Source organism: Choloepus didactylus, chromosome 7, assembly GCF_015220235.1.
Source record: "Choloepus didactylus isolate mChoDid1 chromosome 7, mChoDid1.pri, whole genome shotgun sequence".
Lineage (NCBI taxonomy): Eukaryota > Metazoa > Chordata > Mammalia > Pilosa > Megalonychidae > Choloepus > Choloepus didactylus.
Window position 1 is genome coordinate 124,107,010 of NC_051313.1, and position 26,498 is coordinate 124,133,507.

Below are 26,498 nucleotides of genomic sequence, written 5' to 3' on the forward strand. Positions count from 1 at the left end.
TTTTTTTAAGGGACAGTAATACCACCATAATATTTTTCTCTAAGATTAACTCCACAAAGTTTGTGTGTGAGGGGCAGTGGTGTAGTGGATAACGTGTCTGACTACAGAACTCAAGATTCTATGTTTGACTCCTAGCTTGGTCAATCTACTCTTTGAGATTCCCCAAATTTCCCACTTTACTTTTTACCCAAAGATATTACTTTACAAAAAAATGACATAAATGTTCATAATATAGATGGGAGCTTTAGTCCACTACTCTTACAGACATGTTTTTCTTTAAATCACCAACGCTATATTGGTTGTTTTCAAAATTGACCAAGCATCACATCAGTTGATAGAAGTTTAATAGAGTGAAAAACCTTTCAAATGCACCATTCTGTGAGAATTAAAATTGGGAGTTTCACAAAGAGAAGATTTCTAGATAGCAAAACTTTATGTTCTTATTTCTATCAGTTTTACATTCAGAAGTTTGAAGAATCAGATAATTGACACGATTTGTAACAAAAACCAACAGTCTGTTCCCTATTTCTGTCTTCCTGCAACATGAATGGACCTTGAGGACATTATGTTAAGTGAAATAATTCAGACACTTAAGAACAAATATGGTATGATCTCACTAATATGAGCTAATTATAATAAGAAAACTCATAAAGTTTAAATCTAGGATATAAGTTAGAAGATAGAATGAGGGTAGAGAATGGTGAGCAGATGCCTGATGTAGGCAGAATTTTTAACTAAATTAAATGTTTGGAAATGGATAGATGTGATGGTAGCACATTACTGTGAATGTAATTATCAGCACTGAATTATGAGCGTGATTGTGGTTGAAAGGGGAAGATTAGAGTCATGTATGTCAAAAGAAGGAAAGCTAGAGGATAAAGCATGGGCCTGTATAACGCAGGAAGCTGTAGTGGATAAAGACGTTGATTAATAGTACAAATATAAAAATGTTCTTTCACGAACTAGGGCATATGTAAGTCACTATTACAAGGAATTAGTATTAGACTAGTATATCGGAAAAATGTTCCTATTGCAAACTATGCACTATAGTTAACAGTAATATTTTAATATTGTGTCATTAACAGTAACAAAAGTACCTTACCAATGCTATAACAGTCAATAATAGTGGGGGGTGGGGGTAAGGAGTATGAGATATTTGGGGGTTTTTTTTAGTGATGAAAATATTCTAAATTTGATTGTGATGATGAATGCACAATTATATGATGAACCATTGATTACACTCTTTGGAGATGGACTGTTTAATATGTGAATACGTGAAGGCCTTAGGGTGTGGGGGTGCCAGAATGAAGTGAATCAGCTGCTCATATTCTATAGGGCAAAATCGAGAAGACTATACAAGCATACTATTGGGAAACATTATTTTCCAGAATCAGCCAGAGATGAAGAAATGAGGGAAGCACTTTTGTTTTAAGTGCCTTAGATTTGGAATAAAAAACAAAGTATCAGAGAGAATGAGTATAGTTTCATACTGTATTTGCCTTGACTAGCTTATCAGGGAAACACTGAGGCTAGGAACCCTGATAACTTTCTATACAGCATCAGATTTTTAAACTTAGGGTGCAGGATTTAAGTCCTTATTTGATGGCAAACTTCTCCTCTACTCTGTATTTCCAACCTTTAGACAAAAACTTCTTGGAAACCTGGTTTGTCCCGGAGATTCTGTCCTGGAGATTTTTTCCAGGACACCTCTCAAATCTGATGTTAGCTCAAAAAGAGTCTCAGGAGCAGACTTTTCCCCAGCAATCCTGAGGAAAGCCGGGGTTGCCAGGCTGTCAGTAGCAACTAGTGACCACCAATGCCTGCTCTATCTTACTCCAGAGAGGAGGATGCATGAGGGGGACTTACAATGGTCAAAGGGACAAGCTAAACAAATACCTTAGGAGTGGTGAGTAGGGGGAGGATTTGAAGGCAAGATAAAAGGTAGGTGCATGAAGGATTTAGAGCTCTGTTCTGAAGAATGAACATGAAGGAGGGATAGAGGTAATTTATGCATTCATTGCCCATTGCCTCCTTTGAAACCAAGGCTTTGAGAGATCCATATCCACCCCTCATAAAATTATAAGGGACTTTCTCCTCTGAAAGTACCTCTTTCCAAATAAATAATTTGGCCCAGACTACAGCTGTTCTCAAACATAAGGAATGATGAATATTCAGCCTTACCGGGATATCCTGAATGGATTGAGAATGATGAGGGGAAGGAATTAATAAGATTTAAAAGCTTTCCCCAGATGATTCTGAAAATCAGCAAAATTTGCCAACCACTGGCCTTCAAAGTCAAGACATAGGAAGTAGAGTGAGCTGGACTCTCCAGAAAACTTCACCCTGAAAGAGGCTGAGGACAAGAAACGAAGAGGAGATGTGGAAGAGAGCAGATGGGGAAAAAGTGAAGGCTCTGGGAGGGGAGGAACGAAGGCAGAGGAGGAGGCATATAGCTCAGAAGAAATTATTGGATTTGTGTAGATGGGGAAGAAGGACATATCTATGCTCCCCATCTCTCCTGTGCACTAGATACACTAAAAGAGAGAAATAGCTCCTAGATACACTAAAAGAGAGAAAGATATCTTTTCCTAAGAGAAGTATGCTGAACATATTGATCCTAAATCATCCAACTCTTTTTGCCTAATGGCTTGATAGCTTTTTTTTTTGTATTTAACATCATTGAATTTTATTTATTTTTTTTAGTATTCATTTTATTGAGAAATATTCACATACCATGCACTCATACACAACAAATCGTACTTTCGATTGTTTACAGTACCATTACATAGTTGTACATTCATCACCTAAATCAATCCCTGACACCTTCATTAGCACACACACAAAAATAACAAGAATAATAATTAGAGTGAAAAAGAGCAATTGAAGTAAAAAAGAACACTGGGTACCTTTGTCTGTTTGTTTCCTTCCCCTATTTTTCTACTCATCCATCCATAAACTAGACAAAGTGGAGTGTGGTCCTTATGGCTTTCCCAATCCCATTGTCACCCCTCATAAGCTACATTTTTATACAATTGTCTTCGAGATTCATGGGTTCTGGGTTGTAGTTTGATAGTTTCAGGTATCCACCACCAGCTACCCCAATTCTTTAGAACCTAAAAAGCGTTGTCTAAAGTGTGTGTAAGAGTGCCCACCAGAGTGACCTCTCGGCTCCTTTTGGAATCTCTCTGCCACTGAAGCTTATTTCATTTCCTTTCACATCCTGCTTTTGGTCAAGAAGATGTTCTCCATCCCACGATGCCAGGTCTACATTCCTCCCCGGGAGTCACATTCCACGTTGCCAGGGAGATTCACTCCCCTGGGTGTCTGATCCCACGTAGGGGGGAGGGCAGTGATTTCACCTTTCAAGTTGGCTTAGCTAGAGAGAGAGGGCCACATCTGAGCAACAAAGAGGCATTCGGGAGGAGGCTCTTAGGCACAATTATAGGGAGGCCTAGCCTCTCCTTTACAGTAACAGTCTTCCCAAGGGCAAGTCCTGTGGTAGAAGGCTCAGCCCATCAAACCACCAGTCCCCTATGTCTGTGGGCAGCCTTCATAGCTTTGAAAGTACCTTACTCTCCTTTCCCATGATGGCTAAACTGAACAATCTGGAGGACTTGCAGGTGGGTTTCAGTTCTTTGTTTGCTGCAGTATCCACTGGTTTTGGTAAGCTCTGAGAAGATCCACAGGGAACAAACCACAGGGATTGTCCTGATCCATATATATATTTTTTTATTTTATTTTTTTTTGTGTGTGGCAAAACAATGATACCTGAGTCTGGAATTCTGCCGAAAGCTCTGATTTAGAGACATTGATATTTATATATCTGTGAAGGAGAAGGAGCTTGAGGGTGAGGTCTGAAAAGGGGATAATTGGAATTTGGAAACTGGACTGTCATTAATTTTATTTGTAGAAAACAAAAGAATATATCGGCCTTTAGATTCATCTTCAGGGATTCAGGGAACCTGGGGTATTTTGTACACTGCTTGTCCTAGATCTTCCTTAGAAGACCCAGAGAAGTTGCATTTCCCACTATCAGCTTCTGTATGAAGTGATTGTTATGATTTCCTCAATTGAAGTATGGTTTACAGTTAAATATATTTTATAAAATTTTCTGGAGTTTGCAGATACCAATCATATGTTTGATTTCAATTGTGCTGCATCTGTCATTGTGCCCCATTGTATGGTACGGAAAGGGAGGTTCTCTTCTCATCACATTGAGCTATACACATACCCACATATTCACGCAGTAGTGAGGTCCCCCTTTGTCAGGCCTTATAATACTTTTCAAAGACACATGCTAATTAAATGTCGCTATGATTGGTATCCACTCAGGTTTGTCATAGGCCTTTTCAGACCAAGTTCAACATTCAATGAAGTTTTTTTTTTTTCAATTGAAAATCTCAGATAAAAGAGCCAATTCAAGGAAGATGTTGAGTGAAATTTTCTTTTTCATTGAGGATTCGCATAAAAGAGCCACCATCCACACCAATGAAGTGAAATGAAAGTTTCTGGTGCTTGTTCAACATGGAATTGGAAAGGACCAGAAGAAAAGAAGGACCACGTGGTGGATCAGTACAATCTGGCTCTTGTCTCCATTACCAAGTGGAAATGGGCAAGACGGAAGGGTACAATTATAGCTATTTGCTAAAAAGATCCAACTTTGAGCCTTTGAACCTTGAATAGCACATAACCAATAAAAACTGGGAAAGATTCACTAACATTCACAAAGAACAAAGGTATATATTGCATTGAAATTGTGCATTGTGAGACCACTGGAGGTGACATGATTCTGGGATAGGACCATTATCTAATTTGATGAAATGTTATCAGTTGAAGTACAGAAGCAAATAGGAGTTTAAAAGTCTTCAAATTAAATGGTCAGACCAGGGGTGAGAGTAAGAAGATAGATTTAAACTATTTAGTGAGTATAGAAATCTTTCTTTTTCTGTACAGATTGAAGCAAGTGAACCAAATGATTAACCTGAGATAGAAGAAAGAGTTTCTTTGCTCAAAGGACATGGATGTATTTGTTGGATTGTGCTGTAGTAACTTAATTAAGCTAGGAAGTATATTTTCCAAAATCCCCTTCCCTGAATGTTTTTTGGTTAGAGCTGACCAAATGAAGAGATCAATGAACTTGGAAGACAGAATAGAGGCAGCAGACGTTGCTCTCATTGTTTGTCAGGGTCACACGCAGATGCAGAGGTGACCAGTGGATTTCAGCTTGTTCTTGGCTCCATGTCCAGACGTTTTTACCAATGGGTAGTTGAGATGAAGGTATACAGTAGCTGCAGACTCACAATCAGATGCTTGGCTGTGAACCCACAGATGTGATAGCTAAAGAGAGGCAACAGATTCCCACAGACTTCTCCATAGTCTATTCCTTTATAACCTCATTTTGCATCCTTGCCTTCTCACATTTCCCTCCAGCCCCAACCTGTACACCTCCACCAATACTTCAGGTGAAATTCAGGTGAACTCTCTGACTTCCCACTTCCTACCATGAGATCTTCACTTCCTCAGCTATCTAGTTATTTAGGTCTTCTTTAATTTTCCAGAACAATGTTTCACATTTTTCAGGGTAGAGATTTACTGTATTGCCATTTTGTCATTATCATGGTAATGATTGATTGAGGCAAAATTCCTCAATCAATCCTAAAAATATGGCTGAAAGTTTAACGTGGAATAGAATATTTGTAAAGCCTCACATATTTCCCCACAGATTTTATACTTATTAAATCACTGGGAGGAAATGATACCTTTAAATTTAATTAAAAAACTGTAAAAGGAAGAAAAGTCAATATCATGTGCCTCCTATGTGATGCACTAAGAATGTAACATCACTAATATTCTTACCAAAACTGCATAACCTGAATCTCACTGTGAGGAAACATCACATAAACACAAACTGAAAGGACATTCTACCCAACAACTGGCTTGAACTCTTCAAAAACTTTTAATGTTTTGAAAGACAGAGAGGTTGAGAAAGCATCGCACATTAAAGAAGATTAAAGAAACAAAACAGTAATTGCAGTATATGATCCTGCATTGGGACCTCGGTTGGGGAAAAATTGCTATGGACATTTTGGGGATGATTGATGATATTTGTATATGGACTGTATATTATAGTACTGTCTTAATAGTATACATTAATTACATAATTGTACTGTGTTTTTTAAGAGAATGTCCTTTCCCTTAGGAAATACATGCTGAACGATTAGAGATGAAGTGACACGATATCTGCAAATTATTCTGAAATTGGTTAGAAATATTAATAACTTGTGTATGTTTGTACAGTTCTCCACCCTCGCAGAGAGGTTTGGGATCCACTATCCCTGCCCGTCTCCATTTCAGGTGATTCCTTTAATTGCTGGTTAAGGATCAAGTTGTTAAAACCTATGCATGAGTGAATTATAATAAAATTGTATCCTGGCGTTAAAACAGGTTTTTCTGACAAGGGCAGCTCTTGTCTGAGTTTACAGATCTTTCTCCCTAAAGCAAGCACTGTCGTTATCTTTGAGACAGAAAAGATCCGAACTTAACAAACTTGTGGCACTCCCTTTCATTATGGTGCCATCTTCACCGGTGCGTTGGAGACTTTATTTAGTCCTGGGGTCATGTTTCTCCGTCCAAACTTGTGCTCTCATCGTCAGTGCTTAAATGAGAGCGCCCACGAAGAATCAGGTGACTTCTGGTAATCTCGTAGTTTATTAATTTAAAATAATTACTTTGAGAGGTTTCAGACGTCATTTTATTTTTTTTGAATGTTAGCGCTTCCTTCAATTGCGAAAATTAAAAATTTGAAAGCAGAAACATTCAGGCCAAAGTATAGGTACGCTGGCCGCGTGGCCTAATGGATAAGGCGTCTGATTCCGGATCAGAAGATTGAGGGTTCGAGTCCCTCCGTGGTCGGTATGTCATCTTGGGTCAAGAAGACGACCAACAAAAACGTAAAGACCAACTGCAAACATAAACGGTTACTGATCCTTAACTCTCAGAAAGGTTCTATATCTTGTCATTGACCTTTCAATGGTATCTATTCATAGATAGTTGCCCTGAAATTGTAAGTGGTCCAGATTATACTGGCTCCCAGTTATAACTAAGAACTGTTTGTTTTTATTGGTGGCCATCAAATAGATGCAGGTAGAAGAGTCAGTGCAAACACTCACATGAATATCTCTGAAGAAAGCTGGGTTTCAGAGGGTTCCTATCTAAGAGTTAAAAACACCTGTTGTGGTTGTGATGGGGGAGGGTGGGGAGAGAGAGGTGACCCTAAACCCTGAATAGGCATTGAAATCTGGACAGTGAGTCTCAGCTTACCTCCTAAACCATCCAGCCTCAGGGGTGCAACATTTCCTGAGAATTCACTCAAAACTAATACAGTCGAGTGTTCTCTGACCTTTCTTTCTTCTATTTGCCTTGCTTTATAAACATGGTGCACCATTATTTGAGAAGCTCAAGGTCAAAGTTTATGGTGGATCTCCCTTCTACATGTCAACCAGCATAATTGGGGTAAGCTAGTGTTCTGGTTTGCTAATGCTACCGTTATGCAAAATACCAGGAATGGATTGGCTTTGGGGGGGGGGTTATTTGGTTACAAAGTTACAGTTCTAAGGCCATAAAAGTCCAAAATAAGGCATCAACAATAGTATACCTTCACTGAAGAATAGCCAATGGCGTAGGGACCAACTTTGTCAGCTGGGAAGGTGTCCCGGCCCGCGGGACAATCAACGGAGGCTCCAAATCCTGTGAGGGAAGAATGGTATGGGACAAGAGACAAGAAGAATGACAGCAAGACAAATATTCTGATCAAGCTGCAAATCTTTATTGAGGAGGCAGAGCATATATACTCTAGGAGAGGGGGGAGTGGCTAGCAAGGGCTGGTGGCGGTCTAGGATTGGTGGCTGCTGTTGCTAGGGTGGATGGCAGATGTAAGGTTAACACTTTTGGCGCGATCTTTTGGCACGACCTACTTCTGTAAAGAAGGCTGAGGGCAACCCAAGCTGTTGTTGCATCAGCCCTGGCGGCCATGTTGCACGTTTCTGGTATTGCTGAAGGTGGACTTTATGCATGCTACCTTAATCGCCCTCAACAGGAAGGCACATGGCTGGTGACTGCTGGTCCCAGGTTGCGTTTCAAAATGGCATTTTCAAAAATATCTCTGGGCTTTTCTCTCTTAGCTTCTCTGGAGCAAACTTAGGGCTAGCCTCTCTAAACCTCTCCAAGCATCTCCAAGTGTCAGCTCCGAAGTGTTCTAATGTCTAGGCCAGTGGTTCAAATGTCTAGGCCAGTTGTTCCCAATTCTAGCTGATGATTAGATTTACCTGGGGTTGATTTAAAATTACATAAATTCCTGTCCCCATCTTATTTTCAATACAATCATGGTTGGGCCATTGCCCTAGGAATCCATATTTTATGAAGTTCTCAAATTAGTATAGGTTTGTGAACCATCGACATTGGGCCTACAGCATTTATGTCCCATTTATCTTTTTTTTTTTTAACTTTTACTTTTGAAATAGATTCAAACTTATAGGACTGTTTACAAAAATAATACAAACCCCATACAGAGAACTCCAACATAGCCCTCCCTCCCCAAGATACTCAGATCCACCAGTTATAACATTTTGATACACTTGATGTATTGATTTTTTAAATTCAATTTTGAGATATATTCACATACCCTACAATCATCCACAGTTGTACAATCAATTGTTCACAGTACCATCATATAGTTGTGCATTCATCAACAAAATCAGTTTTTGAACATTTTCATTACTACAAAAATAAATAAATAAATAAAAACAATAATAAAAATACAACTAAAAAAGAACACTCAAAACGTCCCATCCCCCCTATTATTCATTTACTTTTTGTTCCCATTTTTCTACTCATCTGTCCATACATGGGATAAAGGGAGTGTGAGTCAAAAGGTTTTCACAATCACACAGTCACACTGTGTAAGCTACATAGTTACACAATCATCTTCAAAAATCAAGGCCACTGGGTTGCAGTTCAAGAGTTTCAGGTATTTCCTTCTAGCTATTCCAGTACACTAAAAAACTAAAAGGGATATCTATATAACGCATAAGAATAACCTCCAGAATGACCTCTCAACTCCATTTGAAATCTCTCAGCCACTGAAACTCTATTTTGCTTCATTTCTCTTCCCCCTTTTGGTCAAGAAGTCTTTCTCAATCCCAAGATGCCGGGTCCAGGTTCATCCCCAGTCATGTCCCACATTGCCAGGGAGATTTGCATCCTTGGTAGTCATGTCCCACATAGCGGGAGGGCAGTGAGTTTACCTGCTGAATTGGCTTAGAGAGAGAGGCCACATCTGAGCAACATATCCCAGTTTATGTTTGTGTTGGAAGATCTCTGATGTTTATCATACCACCTTTACATCTTTCCACCCCTAAGTGCCAAGCTCAGCTGATTTTCCCTGCACCAACTGAGACCCAGTCTGGGCTTGATTACCAGGGAATAGAGTTGATCTGGGCTGGGACAGAACTAGAGAGTTGATATGTTTTCAATTCTTCAGAAAGGTACAGACCTCACAGGAGCAAGAAAGTACCAGAATGAAACCTAAAAGTAGGGGAGAAGATAAAATGATTAGGATTCCCTTTAAAAAAACAAAAACAAAAACAAAACAACCAAAACACTCTGGTTGAGGGACACGGCAGAAGACTTGTCCAGATGATGAAACGTTTTACACAAAGCTCATTTGTTACTACAGTCCGGATAACTTTTTCCTCTTATTTTCCTTATTTGCGGGAGGCCTCTACTTGAAAAAGATTGCATAGTTGTGGCAACCCGTGGCCTGAGCAAAACAGGCCTGCAGATCTTTTGTGCACAGCAGTCTGCATGATAGGCAGCTAAATGTTTAACCTATTGTCTTTGTAAACCAGTAAAGAAAAAAAAACGGGGGGGTAAATTGACCTTAAAATGTAACTTTATGCAAGCAGGCAGGAAGTGAGAGGCTCTTAGTCTCACAAAAGAGCAAAATGTAATTGTGTAAGTGTTATTCTAGTCCTTCCTGCACCACCCCCAGGTCAGAGTAAGCTGTTTCTGCATTTTTGCTACCCCCACCCTTAGGAAGGCCTTTGTCTTAAACCCTTATAAAAGGCTTTCTGTCCTTTTTGCATGGCTCGTTCGTCTTCCCTGTGAACGTGATGCCTGCCTGGCCTGAGAGAGTCATCATGATCTCTCCACGACTTCTCACCCTGTAAGTAAGCCCTGAACAAAAGTTCATGTATCATAAAATGCTCATTGTCTTCTTTGGCCTTTGGACTGGCATGGCCCTCTTGGGCTGCGACAATAATCCATGTGAGCATCCTCTGCCTCCGGTCTTCAGAACCAGAGCCGCAGAGTCTCCCGTTTTCTTTCTTCTTTCTACATCTGGATCCCTATTCCCCGAGGCAACTCTTCAGGTTCTTCCCTTTGAACTTCGGCCCAGCATTTTCCGCTGCGGTGCTGTAAGAAAGGAATAAATTTCGTTTTCACATAGAGACAGCATGGAATAAGGGAAATGGAGGCAAAACCAGTTTAAACAAGCCCCAGACAAAGAGAAGAGAGAATCTGCCTGCTCCTTATATGGAAAAGTAACCATAGTTACTGGAATGTAAAGAGATATGAGGTAATACCAGAGGCGGGAACTCACAGCAAAAAAAAAAAAATAAAAATTTGGGGGGGGGATAGGCTGATCAGTTCAAAATCTCAATAATGAGCTAGTTGGCTCTCTGGGATTGGCTGATCAGTTCAAAATCTCAATAATGAGCTAGTTGGCTCTCTGGGATTAGCTGTACAAATTAAAATCTCAAAAGATGAATTAGTTAGTGTTCTCGGATAGGCTGTAACCTCTGTAGTACCCAGTCAACGGGGAAACAGGGGAGGGACTTGCGAATTAGGAGTACGAGATTTAAAGATCGCCATTCTCTTCCTCTGGCGCGCCAGCCTTCCACGTGTTTGGCTGGATGCCCTATCTTGCAAGATCGTAAATTCTTTTCTCCTCCAGAACCGAGAGAGCATTTATTCCCTTACAGGTACCGCTTTATTTCCGACAACTTGGGGGCTCGTCTGGGATCCAAAGCTTCGGAGGGGGACCCCCGAGGTGGACAAAGGGAAGGCGCGCCCCGCTGATTGAGCGGTCTCGGACTCCGCCATTGGGGGCCCATCTCTGGCAGCTAAAGGGCCCGAGACCAGACGCTTGGATCTGCCGGTTGTGGATGAGAAAGGGGGAAAAGGAATGGCTTGCCTCTGTTTGACCAGGCAACTCCGTGCACGGACCAAGGTAAGGAAAGCAATATATTGCCTTGGTGGTCGGGAATTCCTGATGAGTCTGGAGCTGCTTGTGTGTGACTGAGATGTGCGACATACTGCACGAAGCGAGTGTGAAGTCTCAATCTGCGGTTCCCTTCTCCCGCGAGGGAAAGGGCCAGAGACGGACGAAGCGAAAGGAACTGAGAGAAAGAAGCCCAGACAAGACTCAGGATGGGAAATAGAGGCAGTTGGCTGGCCGGGGAAGAAGAAAAGGGGGCACCTATAGAGTCCCTCGGGGACATCCCTCCAGATAGCCCACTGGGTAGGATGTTAAAATATTGGACCGATAGCGATCAGACCAAGGGAAAGGACAAAAAGAAAATGATTAAATATTGTTGTTACATTTGGACTGAAGAAAGCATTTCACCGCCAGATGTATTCTGGCCAAAGTATGGGACAGAGGAGGACTGGCTCTGTGCCAACCTTGTAATTTATGTTAATGAGAAGAAACCCTTTTCTAAGGAGGAGTCTGATTATGCCATGTGCTGGCTAAAGAACAAAAAAACTCCCCTCTACCCTGTGAAAGACAAAAACCCAAACTTGAAAGATGAGTTGGTTGAATCTAAACCCTGGGACCCCTTATTAAGCCTTCCTCCTCCCTACTATTCCCCTCCTCCCCCAGGGCAGAGATTGTTAGAGTCCGAGGACCTAATAAAGTCTGCACAGGTTCCAGGGGAATCAGGAGGCCCATCGGCGCCAACTGCCCCACCAGATATGACCCATCAATGGTTGAGGAAAGAATTAACACAGTTCAAAAAGGATGTACAGAATTTTCCATTTCCAAAAACTCTTGAAGGAAAGAGAGTAAGGGAACATCACCCCGTTAAATCCCTTTACCCCTTGAGGGAGGTGCCTATGGGGCCAAAGGAAGTCAGGTATGTAAATGCCCCATTAACGAGTGCAGAAGTAAGAAATTTTAAGAAGGAGATGAAATTGCTAATAGAGGACCCAATGGGGCTGGCTGAGCAAATAGATCAGTTCCTAGGCTCTAGCCTATACACGTGGTCTGAACTTATGTCCATATTAAACATCCTCTTTACGAAAGAGGAGAGAGGAATGATAAGAGGGGCTGCTATGAAAGAATGGGAAAGGCAACACCTGCCAGGGCAAGGGGTGATGGCAGCAGAGCAAAAATTTCCAAATACCCTGATTGGGATAATAATGATAAAGAGGATAGGGCACAAATGAAGGATCTCAGAGACCTCATTGTAGAGGGAATAAAATTGGCAGTACCCAAATCTCAAAATTTGGATAAGGCCTTTGAGGTAAATCAAGAGAAAGATGAGTCTCCCTCTGCTTATCTACAAAGATTGAGAGAACAAGTAAGGAAATATTCAGGTATGGACCCTGATGACCCTGTAGCCCAGGGAATGTTAAAGGTCAGCTATGTGAAGGGATCTTGGCCTGATATTCAGAAAAAGATCCAGAAAATAGATGGATGGATGAATAAGCCATTGGAGGAGTTATTAAGGGAAGCACAGAAAGTATTTGTAAGAAGGGAGGACAAGAAACAAAAGCAGCAGGCTAAAGTCATGATAGCCACTGTTGACCACTTGGTCAAGAAAAGATTAGAAACAGGAAATAGAGGATGCAGACAGAGGCGAGATAGGGGAGGGGGCTGGGCTGATTCAAAAAAAGTAGCAAGGAAAATGCAGAATTCTGCAGGGTGTTATCATTGTGAAAAACCTGGCCATTTCAAAAGGGAGTGCCCAGACTTACAGAAGGAGGGTCGAGTTATACCGCTAATGAATTTTGAAGACTAGGAGAGTCAGAGGCTCCTCATCTCAGAAGCCCACCGGGAGCCTTTAGTAAATTTAAAGGTGGGCCCATACCAAGAGGAAATTACATTCTTGGTAGACAGTGGAGCAGATTGCTCCTCTGTAAATCATCTTCCAAAGGGGGCCAGGCTCTCTGGCAGTTCCCTCACCATCACAGGGGTAAAAGGGGAGGGATTTAAAGTTCCCATTCTTGAACCTGCTAACATTTGTTGGGAAAATAATCAAATCATAGCTCCCTTGTTGCACATCCCAGAAGCTGGGAGTAATTTATTAGGAAGAGACCTAATAATACCTATGGGACTGGATTTAGAGGTGAGGAATGGACGGATTGAGGTTTTGGCCCTGCTCACTGAAGAAGATGAAAAAGACATTAAGGAAGAGGTATGGGTAAAAGAAGGAAACAGGGGAGGGTTGCAAATTCCCCCAATTAAAATCAAGTTAAAAAAGGAAGGGGAGGTCGTGTGCCAGAAACAATATCCTATTCCTCTTAAAGGAAGACAGGGACTCCAACCCATCATTGAGGGTCTCCTTCGAGATGGACTCTTGGAAACCTGTATGTCCTCTTTTAATACTCCCATTCTCCCCATTCAGAAACCAAATGGTAGCTGGAGAATGGTGCAGGATCTAAGGGCCATTAATAAAATTGTCCAGGTTTGACACCCTGTAGTTCCTAATCCTTACACTCTCCTGAGTAAAATTCCCTTCCATCATAAGTGGTTTAGTGTAGTAGATTTAAAGGATGCCTTCTGGGCCTGTCCCCTTGATCCAGAAAGTAGAGACCTATTTGCCTTTGAGTGGGAAGATCCCTTCAATGGGTGGAAGCAGCAATACAGATGGACGGTCTTACCTCAGGGTTTCACGGAGTTCCCCAATCTCTTTGGGCAAGAGTTAGAGAGGGTACTGGAAAAATTTCCAGTCCCACCTGAAATCACCCTTCTGCAATATGTAGATGATCTATTAATATCAGGTAAAGAAAGGCAAGTGGTGGCTCAAGCTATGAAAAATCTACTGAACTTTTTAGGGGAACAAGGATTAAGGGTATCTAAAAGTAAACTGCAATTTGTAGCAAGGGAAGTTAAGTACCTAGGCCACCTCATAAGTGAAGGAAAAAGAAAAATCCATCCAGAAAGAATCCAGGCCATAGTAGAGTTGCCTCTTCCTCAAACAAAAAGAGAGCTAAGAAAATTCCTGGGATTGGTAGGGTATTGTAGATTGTAGATAGATTCTTTTGCATCTTGAACTAAAGGGCTATACCAAAAATTACTAGAGGAAGAGCCTGACAAGATAGAATGGGAGGAAGTGGAAATAAAGGCTTTAAATGAACTCAAGCAGGCACTGGTGCAAGCTCCTGTTCTAGCACTTCCTTCCCTCGAAAAACCCTTTCACCTGTTTGTTACAGTAGATATGGGAACAGCTTTGGGGGTCCTAACCCAAATCTGGGGAGGCCAAAGAAAGCCGGTGGCTTTGCTTTCAAAGGTTTTAGATCCAGTCTCTAGGGGGTGGCCTGGGTGTGTTCAAGCCATTGCAGCAGCTGCCCTTTTAGTAGAAGAAAGCAGGAAATTAACCTTTGGAGGGGCATTAGTAGTTAGTACTCCTCATCAAGTGAGAACTATTCTGTCTCAAAGGGCAGGGAAATGGTTAACTGATTCCTGAATCTTAAAATATGAGGCAATCCTAATGGAAAAAGATGATTTGGTCTTAACAACAGATCATAGCCTAAACCCGGCCTCCTTCCTCTGGAAGGGGCCTGAGCAAGTAGAGACCCCTGAGCATGACTGTTTAGACCTAATTGAATACCAAACTCGAGTCCGACCTGACCTAAGGGATCTTCCCCTGCACTCGGGGGAAAGACTGTTCATAGATGGATCCTCCAAAGTCCTAGAAGGAGAAAGGTACAATGGCTATGCAGTTGTAGATGGGATAACTTGTGAAGTAAAAGAAGCTAGCCGATTGCCCAATAACTGGTCAGCTCAAACTTGTGAGTTGTATGCATTAAATCAAGCCCTCAAATTATTAGAAGGAAATGATGGTACAATATGCACTGACTCTAAGTATGCCTTTGGGGTAGTCCACACCTTTGGAAAGATCTGGGAAGAAAGGGGATTAATCAATAGCAAAGGAAAAGAACTGGTTCATGGGGAATTGGTGAAACAAGTATTAACCAATCTACTCTTACCTAGAGAAATATCAGTGGTGCATATAAATGGACACCAAAAGGGACCTACTTTTGAGGCAAAAGGCAATAGGTTGGCTGATGAAAAGCTAAGGAGGCCTCTCTCTACCCCCCTTTAAAAATAATGGTCCTAATACCCTCTATCCCTAAGGAATTTGGGGTCCCTACATTCTCTACCAAAAAAGTGAAAGAGTTGAAACAGTTAGGAGCAACCTTAAATGATCAGGGGAAATGGTTTCTCCCAGATGGCAGACAAATGTTAAATAAACAAATAATGAGGGAGATATTAGCAGTCCTACACCAGGGGAGTCATTGGGGGGTACAAGCCATGTGTGATGTAGTACTTAAACAATTTGGATGTGTAGGCCTTTATACAGTTGCTAAACAAATCTGTGAGCGGTGCATAATTTGTCAAAAAATTAATAAAAAGGTTTTAAGAAAACAGGTACAAGGGGGAAGAGAGCCGGGCCTGAGACCATTCCAGAGCATTCAAGTTGATTATACTGAAATGCCACCAATCGGTCATTTAAAATATATTTTGGTAATTGTCGACCACCTCACTGGATGGGTGGAAGCCTACCCTCTATCCTCAGCTACAGCATTGGGAACTTCTAAAGTTATCCTTGAACAAATCATTCCCCGTTATGGGTTAGTGGAAAATATAGACTCTTATAATGGCAGTCACTTTACCTCCCGTGTATTGCAGAATGTCATGAGAAGCCTGGGTGTCACTTGGGACTTCCACACTCCCTGGCATCCACCATCCTCTGGGAGAGTGGAAAGAATGAATCAAACCATAAAGAAACATCTTTCTAAATTAGTTTTGGAAACAAAATTACCTTGGATCAAGTGCTTACCTATAACTCTACTAAGAATCAGGACTGCCCCTAGAAAAGAACTGGGAATTTCCCCTTATGAAATGCTTTTTGGTTTGCCTTTCCACAGGAGGACTGGAGAGCTCCCCTCCCTAGACACAAAGGATCTTTTTCTTAAGAATTATATACTGGCCTTGTCTTCTACTTTATCATCTCTTAGGCACTGTGGACTGCTGGCTCAGACCCCGCCTCTTGAATTTGCTGCCCATCGACATCAGCCTGGCAGCTGGGTTCTGATCCAGTCGTGGAGAGAATCCAAACTTCAACCGATCTGGGAAGGACCCTATCAAGTCTTGCTGACAACTGAGACGGCAGTCCGAACGGCAGAAAGAGGCTGGACTCATTACACACAAGTGAAGGGACCAGTGCCTGAACCAGACGATAAGTATCCAGCAACTCAACCTGAATCCTGGAAAGTGACTCCTACCTCAGATCCCCTAAGGATCACTTTAAATAGGCAACAGTTGAAAGAACATACTAGGTGGGAGGGAGGGCTGGATTAAACCCTGTGTTTGCATTGTGCTCTGTGTATAGCTTAATGATGAAATTGCTTATACTGATCATAATGTTCTATATTCAAAGAGTAACAGGTTCTGCTAAGCTGGTTATAAGTGTAGTCAAAGGCTTAAAGTCTCAAACTGTACAATTTGATGTTTGTCAAGTAATGAGCTGTAAAAATCTAAAACATCAGCAACAACTGAGGGAGAAATATAAGCATTTATGTAAGCAGACTGTTCAAATAAAAAGCAAGATTGTTGGGGGGGTGAACATTTGAGAGTATAACTTATGAGACACCTAACCCCTGTTATTCTTGGAACACTGCTTGGTGGACCACACAGTATGAGGGATGGGTCTTACCCAGGTTGGAGGAAAAACCATTAAGGGAAACTTGGCTGGAATTTAACTCTCCAGTTCAAATTGACCCCAAGGTCATTAGAATACTTAAGGCCAAAGACTTAAAGCAAACCACAGAAATAGAGACAGGTTATGGAAATACAAATGCCTGGGTAGAATGGGGCAAACATACTATCCAGAGTCTAAACAGAAGTGACTGTTATGCTTGTACGACCAAACAACCCACTGTTCAGATTATGCCCTTCCCCTTGGGGATGAAAAAGCATGAAAGGGAGTTTAAATGTATAACACTCCTCTTTCAAAATGCTACTCCTGGTGAAAGTTGTAGTATGTTGTCCTCCCTTTTCCCTCCAGTCCAGAAGGGAAGTGTCAAAGCCATACCAGCGTCTCACCTTGGTCCCAGAAACCACTCTGCCTGTCTCTCCAGATGGGAAGAAGGGCTCCAGGATCTTGGTACCATGGCTTTGTGTACACAGGTGTGGAATGTGAGCAAGGATAGTACTGGCAACTTCTCCAGCCTAACCATACCCCGAGCAGACCTCTGGTGGTACTGTGGGAAGGGCATCCTCTGGCCAACACTACCTGAAAGGTGGGGAGGAACCTGTGCTCTGGTTCAATTGGCTATCTCATTTACCCTGGCATTTGAAAGTAATAAGAAAGTACCAATCCAAGGCAAAGGAGAAAAGAAAAATGTACAAAATGTACCTAGTTCCTTCAATAAAAAAAATGTTTGTAGATAGTATAGGGGTTCCCCAGAAAGTTCCTAATGAGTTTAAAGCTAAAAATCAAGTAGCTGCAGAATTTAAATCGTCCTTATTCTGGTGGGTCACCATCAATAAAAATGTCACATCATCAGCTAAAATTTATCAACTATACCAGGGATGTCATTAAAGAAATAGCAGAACAGTTAGATGCCACTAGCCGAATGGCATGGGAAAACAGAATGGCCCTAGACATGATGCTAGCTGAAAAAGGAGGCGTCTGTGCTATAGTTGGGGGAAATTGTCGCACATTCATCCCCAATAATACCGCACCTAATGGAACTATCACCAAAGCCCTACAAGGCTTAACAGCCTTATTTCAGAAAATAGAAAAGAATTCTAGCATTAACAACCCACTCACAGAATGGTTGGAAAATTGGTTCGAGAAATGGAAAGGAATTGCAACATCTATTTTAATTTTCCTTATCATTCCAGCCAAAATGTTTATAACAGCTGGGTGCTACATAATCCCGTGTGCCCAAAGGCTAGTTCAAAAACCCATCAAAACCACTAGAATCAAAAATAAGAAAGATCCCTATGATGAGGAATGTGAAAAATCCCTTAGCAAATTTGAGAATCTAAAATGTGAAAACAAAAAGTGTTTAAAAAGAAAGAGGAGGGAATCTGTAAGAAAGGAATAAGTTTCGTTTTCACATAGAGACAGCATGGAATAAGGGAAATGGAGGCAAAACCAGTTTAAACAAGCCCCAGACAAAGAGAAGAGAGAATCTGCCTGCTCCTTATATGGAAAAGTAACCATAGTTACTGGAATGTAAAGAGATATGAGGTAATATCAGAGGCGGGAACTCACAGCAAAAAAATAAAAATAAAAATTTGGGGGGGGGATAGGCTGATCAGTTCAAAATCTCAATAATGAGCTAGTTGGCTCTCTGGGATTGGCTGTACAAATTAAAATCTCAAAAGATGAATTAGTTAGTGTTCTCGGATAGGCTGTAACCTCTGTAGTACCCAGTCAATGGGGAAACAGGGGAGGGACTTGCGAATTAGGAGTAGGAGATTTAAAGATGGCCATTCTCTTCCTCTGGCGCGCCAGCCTTTCATGTGTTTGGCTGGACGCCCTATCTTGCAAGATGGTAAATAAATTCTTTTCTCCTCCAGAACCGAGAGAGCGTTTATTCCGTTACAGGTACCGCTTTATTTCCGACAGTGCTGACAGCCGGGAGCAATGAAAAGACAAAAATCCCTGTACAACGAAGTGAGAAACGGTATCGCAGGGCTCCCTCCAGATAAGGAGCCACTAACAAGCGGATGTCGGCTTTGAAGCCGGTGGCCCCGGCTCACTGCACCCCGCGCGTTGCGCGCGAATGAGGCACTTGTGGCTTTGCTGGGTCCCGGCAGCGGTTCGAGGTCCTTAACTTCCACTTTCTTCAGGTTGGAAAATGGCCAGAATATTGATTTCCTCACAGATCATCATGGACTGTCTCAGTGCTCTAAGAGGAGTCTGAGCGGAAGCGTCCCTTTAATCTTGCATGCGTTTCCTTGAGGTAGAACTGAGGCTCCAAGCCCCATGCTTGGTTATAAGAGCAAGAGGAGACAGACGCCTGGTGAAATCATTGTCTGGAGTAATAGACCGGACCGTCCAAGGTGTTGTTCCCTGTCTGAGTGACGCGTCTGCAGTCGAAACCAAGGGAATGACTTGGAGGGGAGCGACGTACTTTTGCATAAAGGAATGAATGTACAGTCCTTGTCTCAGGTTGTGCTCTGGAGGAATTTTGACAATAGTGTGGCAAAACCATTTCCTGATACAGTGAAACCAAAAATCCGCGGTATGGTGGGCTTCATGACTTAGTTGGTTAATACACCTGAAAGAGACGCTGTAACGATAGAAACGACCACCTTTCTCCTCTCTCCCTTGTCTTCCGCCACTTGTGCCTTGTGTTCAAAGCCAGAACTTTAACGTCGTGGAGACAAAGTAGCTGCCACATTTCCTAATCCAAATGTTGGACGCAGCGGTTTGCAAGAACATGCAAGACTGAAACATGCACTTGTCACTTTTTTGTTTGGAAAACGATTGCCCAATAATTAATTTCTTGTCTTATCTCCCCAACTGGATCTACTTTCCCCAATATCACTCTCACGGGACTCGTCTTTGTATTCCCCTGCACTCCTTTTTTTTTTTTTTTTTTTTTTTTTTAATTAAGATGTAGGCTATTCCAAGCCTTTACGAAGAAGTCTGCACTGTGGTTCCCTCTTGACTGTCCATCAATCATATCTAACCAAAAAAAAAAAAATGAATAAACAATTATAGAAATAAGGTACTGTATGAGAATTGAAAACTAACAGGCTAACAGAGTCTCAATATCTTATTCATTATTTACTTCTAAAAATTTTAAGATTTCATAAAGGATTAAAAGGAAATTTAAAAAAGGAGACTCGGGATTTGCAGAGAGGAAGGGCACAATGACCACACTATGTATTTACTCACATTTGCTCCAGCCCCTTTTTAATGAAGTAATATAATCCCTTAAACCCACAAATGAGGCACTTCCCAAGTGCTCATTCCATAGGTTTTCCCTCTTAAAACAGGAAAAAAAAAAAAAAAAAAAAAAAAAAGCCAGGCTCTTAAAAGCACTCCCTGAATGCACGTATATTGCATAAGTATTTCTCAGAAAAGCAGGGTGTCTCCTGTCTGCAGAAAATCACACTCCCTACAACCCCTGCACTACTTTTTGCATCTTTTTTGGCATCTTCAAGGGCAGAAAAGAGGACTGTTATGAAGAAGGGTCTATCTTAAGACATAATAGAATGTTATGGGACCTACAAAGGCTAAAAGCAGTCCTCCAAAGGGTCTATGACTATGCGAAGATCCCAGGGTCTTGGGGTGCAGAATGCATTTCTCCTCCTGACATAGGTGCAAGACAGGATCCAGTCCAGGGGCTTCAGAAATAGAGGAATTGAATGTAATGAACTTGGACCTGTAAAGAAGGAAATATCTCCACAGCTGCAGAAACTGTTGGAGATAGGTAATACAGAATACTATTGACGTGTTTGTCAGCTGAGGGGGTGTAGCTCAGTGGTAGAGCGCGTGCTTAGCATGCACGAGGCCCTGGGTTCAATTCCCAGCACTTCCAAGGTCTTCAGTTTCTTTCCTCGCGCCCTCGCACTTGAATGTCCACAAGATTGTTTCATACGTTTCCCGTTCTTTGTGAATGTTTTTTCATGCATTTTTCCTCCTTGTAACAAAGGTGAACCGATTGGTATTTACTCTTTTCTACTATGGCCTTTGACGCCCCATGGATCTCTTAACCTGACTTCTTCAGCGCAATAAAGTCAGGAACCAAATGGAGCAAAAACAACAGCTCACTCAGTCAAGGCAAAGCAACAAGCATGCCGCCACAGCATAGACGGCCTGTTCTTTCCTCTCATTTCTCATTATTATTAATAAGCAGGGAAGAAATTAAAGGCAGATGGAAAAAGGGAAGAAAAGACCCTTGCACAATTTTTTTTGTAAGATTCCTTTTTAAATCCCATTGTCGTTCTCGACTGTGCCTGCTGTGTCAGCTGACAGACTGCAGGCTCAGGAGAAAAAATTATTTCACATTTTCCATTTCCCAATGACCCCTAAACTTCCATGCCCTCCCACTAGTTGTTTGGCCAGCAAAAAGTCAAACAAATAACTAGTCATGGAGACCAGTGATCTCAGCTCTTTCTCGGTGAAGAAAAGTTAAGATGCTGTCCAAGGGACACGAAACCCTGAGCCTTCCACAATCCACTGTTGAGAAAAATATTTCCTGAGATAGGAGGAGCATTTAGGCTCTCTCAGCTCCCCAATCATCTTGTGCAAAAAGAGCTTCGTCTTCCTGTGGGATCAAGGCTTTACTTTCTATTTATAATTGATTTATTGTGGCAATCTTACCATACAGAATTGTTGGAGCTAGCTTAGCAATCTCTGTAAGGCAGTTGTCTTTGTGTCTAATGCTGAAGCTTTAAGTCTGCAGAGGAGGAAGCTTTGATGGGAAGGCCTACCTAGAACCCACCAGAACTGACTGAGGTCACTGCTTCCAACCTTGATGAAGTGGATGCCCTTCATCATGGAACTAAACCTATAGCTGGTTAAGAAGCCAAAGGAGGATCAAGGGAGGGTGGAGCAGTTGTCCACCCAGCCACTGTGCCGCAGCAAGGAGATGAGCCAGCAAATAGGTGACACCGTGAGAGAGGTACTAAAGCACCTGCCACAACCTCCGTAGTTCAAATCCAAAATGGCTTCTCCTTCACTTTCACACATCCTCTCCCCAAATCTTGCCTGAAAATATCAGCGACAAATGCTTCCCTTAGGAAGAAAGGAACTTTCTGGCTTCCTGTATCCCTAGAGGAAGCAGAGGAATAGGAAGAAGGGGGCAAACTACCCCTTGGGCTATCCAAATCCTAGACGTTGGTACCTTGCTCCAAGCTCTCTTTCGACCTTTCTCTTTCTAATTCTCCCCCGGAACAACCACAGCCACCCCCATCCTCCTATTTTCTTCACCACCTCTGTGTTGCCTTTGCCTCCACTTTCCTTCCACCTCCCCACTTTCATGGCGTCTTCATCCTAGGTAAATTTCCCAGCAGCTTAGCTCACTACAGTTCTTGCAGCTCCACTTTCTAGGTTAAAAGTTCTCAAATCTGGCTGATAAACAATGATCTAGGAGATTTTTCAATTATAGAGAGTCCATCCTTCCCCCAGCCCGTGATTCTTAGTCTAACCAGGAGCTTTAAGCTGGAAACAGGAGTACCTATATTTATAAAATTCTCTGCAGTTCCTCAGGATCAGGAACTGCTACCTTTTGGGCTAACTTCTGACTGACTTTGTTATTCGTCATTGTACTTTAAACGTCTTCCTGCCACTAAGCGTCCACTTCAGCGACTTCCTGGCGCTAACTGGGCCTCAGAGAGGGGAGACAACTATGTTGCTGACAGGGCAATGCAGAAATGAAACACGGACACAAAATATAAAGTTATGGGAGCAGGGGACTCAGAGCCTAGTTGGCAAAGAGCGCCTCCACTTGCTCCACATCATATTTATTAGCTTTATTTTATCACAAGAATTAGGGGAGTTAGTAACAGGCCAGAGAAGGCAGGATAAAGAAGTTAGTAAGATAGGGAAGTCAGGGACAGGCTACACTTCTTGTATCAACGATGCGGGTGCTATCTCCCTGGCAATGCAGAATATGACTCCCGGGGATGAATGTGGATCCGGCATCGTGGGACTGAGAGTATCTTCTTGACCAAAAGGGGGATGCAAAATTAGACGAAATAGTTTCAGTGGCTGAGAGACTTCAAATGGAGTCGAGAGGTCACTCTGGTGGACATTCTTATGCACCATATAGATAACACCTCTTAGGTTTTAATTTGTTGGAATAGCTAGAAGTAAATACCTGAAACTACCAGACTCCAACCCAGCAGTCTGGACTCCTGAAGACAATTATATAATAATGTAGATTACAAGGGGTGACAGTGTGATTGTGAAGACCTTGTGGTCACACCCCCTTTATCTAGTGTATGGATGAGTAGAGAAATGGGGATAAAAACTAAAGAACAAATGGGGTGGGATGGGGGGATGATTTGGGTGTTTTTTTTTCACTTTTATTTTTTATTCTTGTTCTGGTTCTTTCTGATGTAAGGAAAATGTTCAGAGAGAGATTGTGGTGATGAACACATAACTATGTTATCGTACTGTGGACAGTGGATTGTATACCATGGATGATTGTATGGTGTGTGTGAATGTATTTCAATAAAACTGAATTTAATTAAAAAAAAAAAAAAACCTAAAAAAAAAACAAAAAAAGCAAAAAAAAACAATGCGGGTGCCGCCCTGGACAGTGTTCCGTCCGGGCAGGATTTGGTGTTTCAATATCTGTACCCTTGAATATGTCAAGGATGCATTCCAAGCTCAGGCCATTTTCCCACATTTCCCCCTTTTAATTTTTGTATTAAGAAGAAAAACTGAGCGCGCTGTTTTCTTTTGCATTGCCAATATTTACATCTTGTCGCATAATTGAAGGAACACTCTAGGTACAGGACAATAGTAAAAACGTTGTCGTCATGGTCCCAAGACACATATCGTTACGAGGTATACCTGCACAGCTTTCCATGCAGGCATGTGGCTTAGCTTTCCAAGCCACCATCCCAGATATGGCTTAAGCATCATGGAAGACTCGGTTTCCCACACAACTACAGCGAGGGAGGACTGAAGAGTTCATATATAATTCATTCCTATATTAAGGCAGATACAGACCTTACACGGGTGAGAAAAAAATATCAGGATGAAAATTAAAAGTGAAAGAGAAGGCACAATGATTTCAGATTACTTTCTAAAACATATATGGGTTGATTGACACTCCGATTTTTGGCAACAATAGGGAAACCCTTATTCTTTGCGCCTCTGTGATGGTTGAGGTTTGAGTACCTGTCCAGGAGAATAGATGGGGGTGACGGTAATTAAAGGTTAATTCGATTTGAAGCCGCGAAATGCCCTCTTTGTGGGTTTCAGAACGAGAAAGGAGGCGTTCCGAGGAAAGCCAGTGTCGGGTTTCCCAACCGCGCTGCTGGCTCCAGGTATTACTAGAGCAGTGAACGCCCCTGACTTCATATGCTTATTGATTTTCATTTAGGACCTGTTTCTCTTTCTATCTGGATCGAAATTTCCCGAGCCAGCTTGTCGAGTTCTGCTCTTTTGTACCCTCCGCCAAGCATTTTCTGCTGTGGCTCTGAGCCAGAAGAAGTAGTGGAGGTACAGGGGGCCTTGTGTGACGGCGTGGGAAATCTGTGATACCGCGGAGACTGTTTCGAGAAAAAGCAGCAAATTCAGAGTTCCAAACAGAAGCCACTTGAGTTAACGCCGGCCATCCATATCCGTGTCTGAAGCTTCGAGGTCCTAGAGTTTAGCTATTCCCTTCCCCCGTGAGAAGACATCCATAACGTGGATTCTCTCGACAGCAGCAGTGGCCAGAGTTCTGTTGCCTTTTGGCAAAAAGTTTCTCCTGACTTGTTGCCAGCTGCCTGGGCGTTTCCCTCAGGCAGGATCGGGGCTCCACACCAAATATAGTGAAGCTACCTAGAGCAAGAGGAAAAATATGGGCAGAACCGAAGACCCCTCAAGCTGTTTTTCACTGTTGGGCGACTCGGAGCCCCAGCCAGGAGTTAAGGGGATGAGAGTCAACAGAAGAAAAGTTTATCAACTCAGTTTTCGCCTTGAAACAATTTAGACAACAGCATAACAGCCTATTTGGAGATAGCCCAGCAGGAGTGCCGATAGGGGGCTTCGTGGCTCACTTGGTCAACGTTCGTAAGAGGGAGATCTGGGGACAGGAAATTGAAGCCATGTTTTAAATTTCTGCTTCACAATTTTTAAACCCTTTTTATAATACAAAAAGTACTGTGCACAGGTTTGGGGGGAAAATGGGTCTGATTTTGGTACATTCACCCATCACACGACTAGTACAGAAAGACAAGAGAACAATGGTAAACTATAGTATTTACTATTTCTTAAAAATAGTTTCTTTTTATAATTGTTTTATTCCCTACCCAAACACGGATGGCCTCATCTTCCTCTGAGGCCTTCGATGTGGTGTTACCTGAGATGTTCTGAGTTCACTTAAAGATTAAAGGAACAAAAAACCGAAGTCCAGCGAGGAAATGCAGAAGACAGGAAATTTAAATCCGTTTTCGCCAGTGCTTCTACGATTTTACTTCAGTTAGGGGCTTTGGTTTGAGTGAGATAGGAGTTGGTGGATGTCTTTTATTAATATTGTGTGGAAACTTCTCGTCAAGTCTATTTAATATGGACCCAAAATAACTGCTCCGGAAATCCGGAATGGAATCTTGAAAACTTCTTGGTGGAAGGCTGGCTCATCGAAGCTAGTCCCACGAAAATGAAAGCTGGTTTCCTTCAGTATTCAGTTCGAAACATTCTTGTGGCAAAAATCTTGGCTAAGTGCCACCGCTCGATTGTCCAATGTCCACGCACTTCCCTGGAGAAACTATTGCCCAACCCCTTTGATGCTTGGATCCAACTCTCGACGGCGGCGGCGGCTATGGAGGGAATCCGCAGAAGAGGTCTAAGAAAACCATCGGGAAGCTTTTCTGCCTCTCCATCTTGGTTAACCAAGTACTCAGAAAACTAAGGAGCGCAAGACAGTTTTTCCCAGAGCTACTCCCCCGCGTCCCCACCATTTTTCTTTTTTTTCTTTCCTGCTCTTTACGGGGGGTTACTCAGAGTGAATGGGTGAAGGAGATCCGGATGAGTGTAGTTGTTTTCTTTTCTTCGCTTCCTTCTTTGTTCCTCTTGTTGAAGCAGGTGCAATGGAACGGAAATTTATAGTAAAACCGATTGGTTGGACTACTTTTTTGTTTTTTTTTTTTAGTGTGAGCAAGGAAATGGTGACAAGAACGGTAAGAAAGGCGTATGGCGGAGCCGGGGATTGAATTCAGGACCTCGTACATGCAAAGCACGCACTCTACCACTGAGCTACACCCCCATCACACAAAGGGCTTTCTCTGGGGAAGATCTTATAAAGTATTCTCTTTGTTTTCTGTTGCTTTTATTTTCTGTTGGTTGGAGAAAGTCCACTGATTAAATTCCGCTATTTGTATAAATTACTAAACTGGATACAGTCTGGCAGCTTCTCTAGAAGGGTAATTGGATATTAGTTCGAATGACACCTTCTGTGATCCTATGACTTTCCCACTCCTGTTGGCTTGCTCCAAAGTCCACTCATTAGCAAACTATTTGGGTGAAAGT

General features: G+C 42.1%; 2 non-coding genes across 2 annotated transcripts; both read left to right on the forward strand.

Annotated features, from left to right (window-relative positions):
• The first annotated feature begins 6,839 nt into the window (after positions 1–6,839).
• TRNAR-CCG lies at positions 6,840–6,912 on the forward strand. The gene has a single exon. It is a non-coding gene; the product is annotated as a tRNA-Arg (tRNA).
• A 13,866-nt stretch (positions 6,913–20,778) lies between these two features.
• Positions 20,779–20,850, forward strand: TRNAA-AGC. Its single transcript has one exon. It is a non-coding gene; the product is annotated as a tRNA-Ala (tRNA).
• The last annotated feature ends 5,648 nt before the right edge of the window (positions 20,851–26,498 follow it).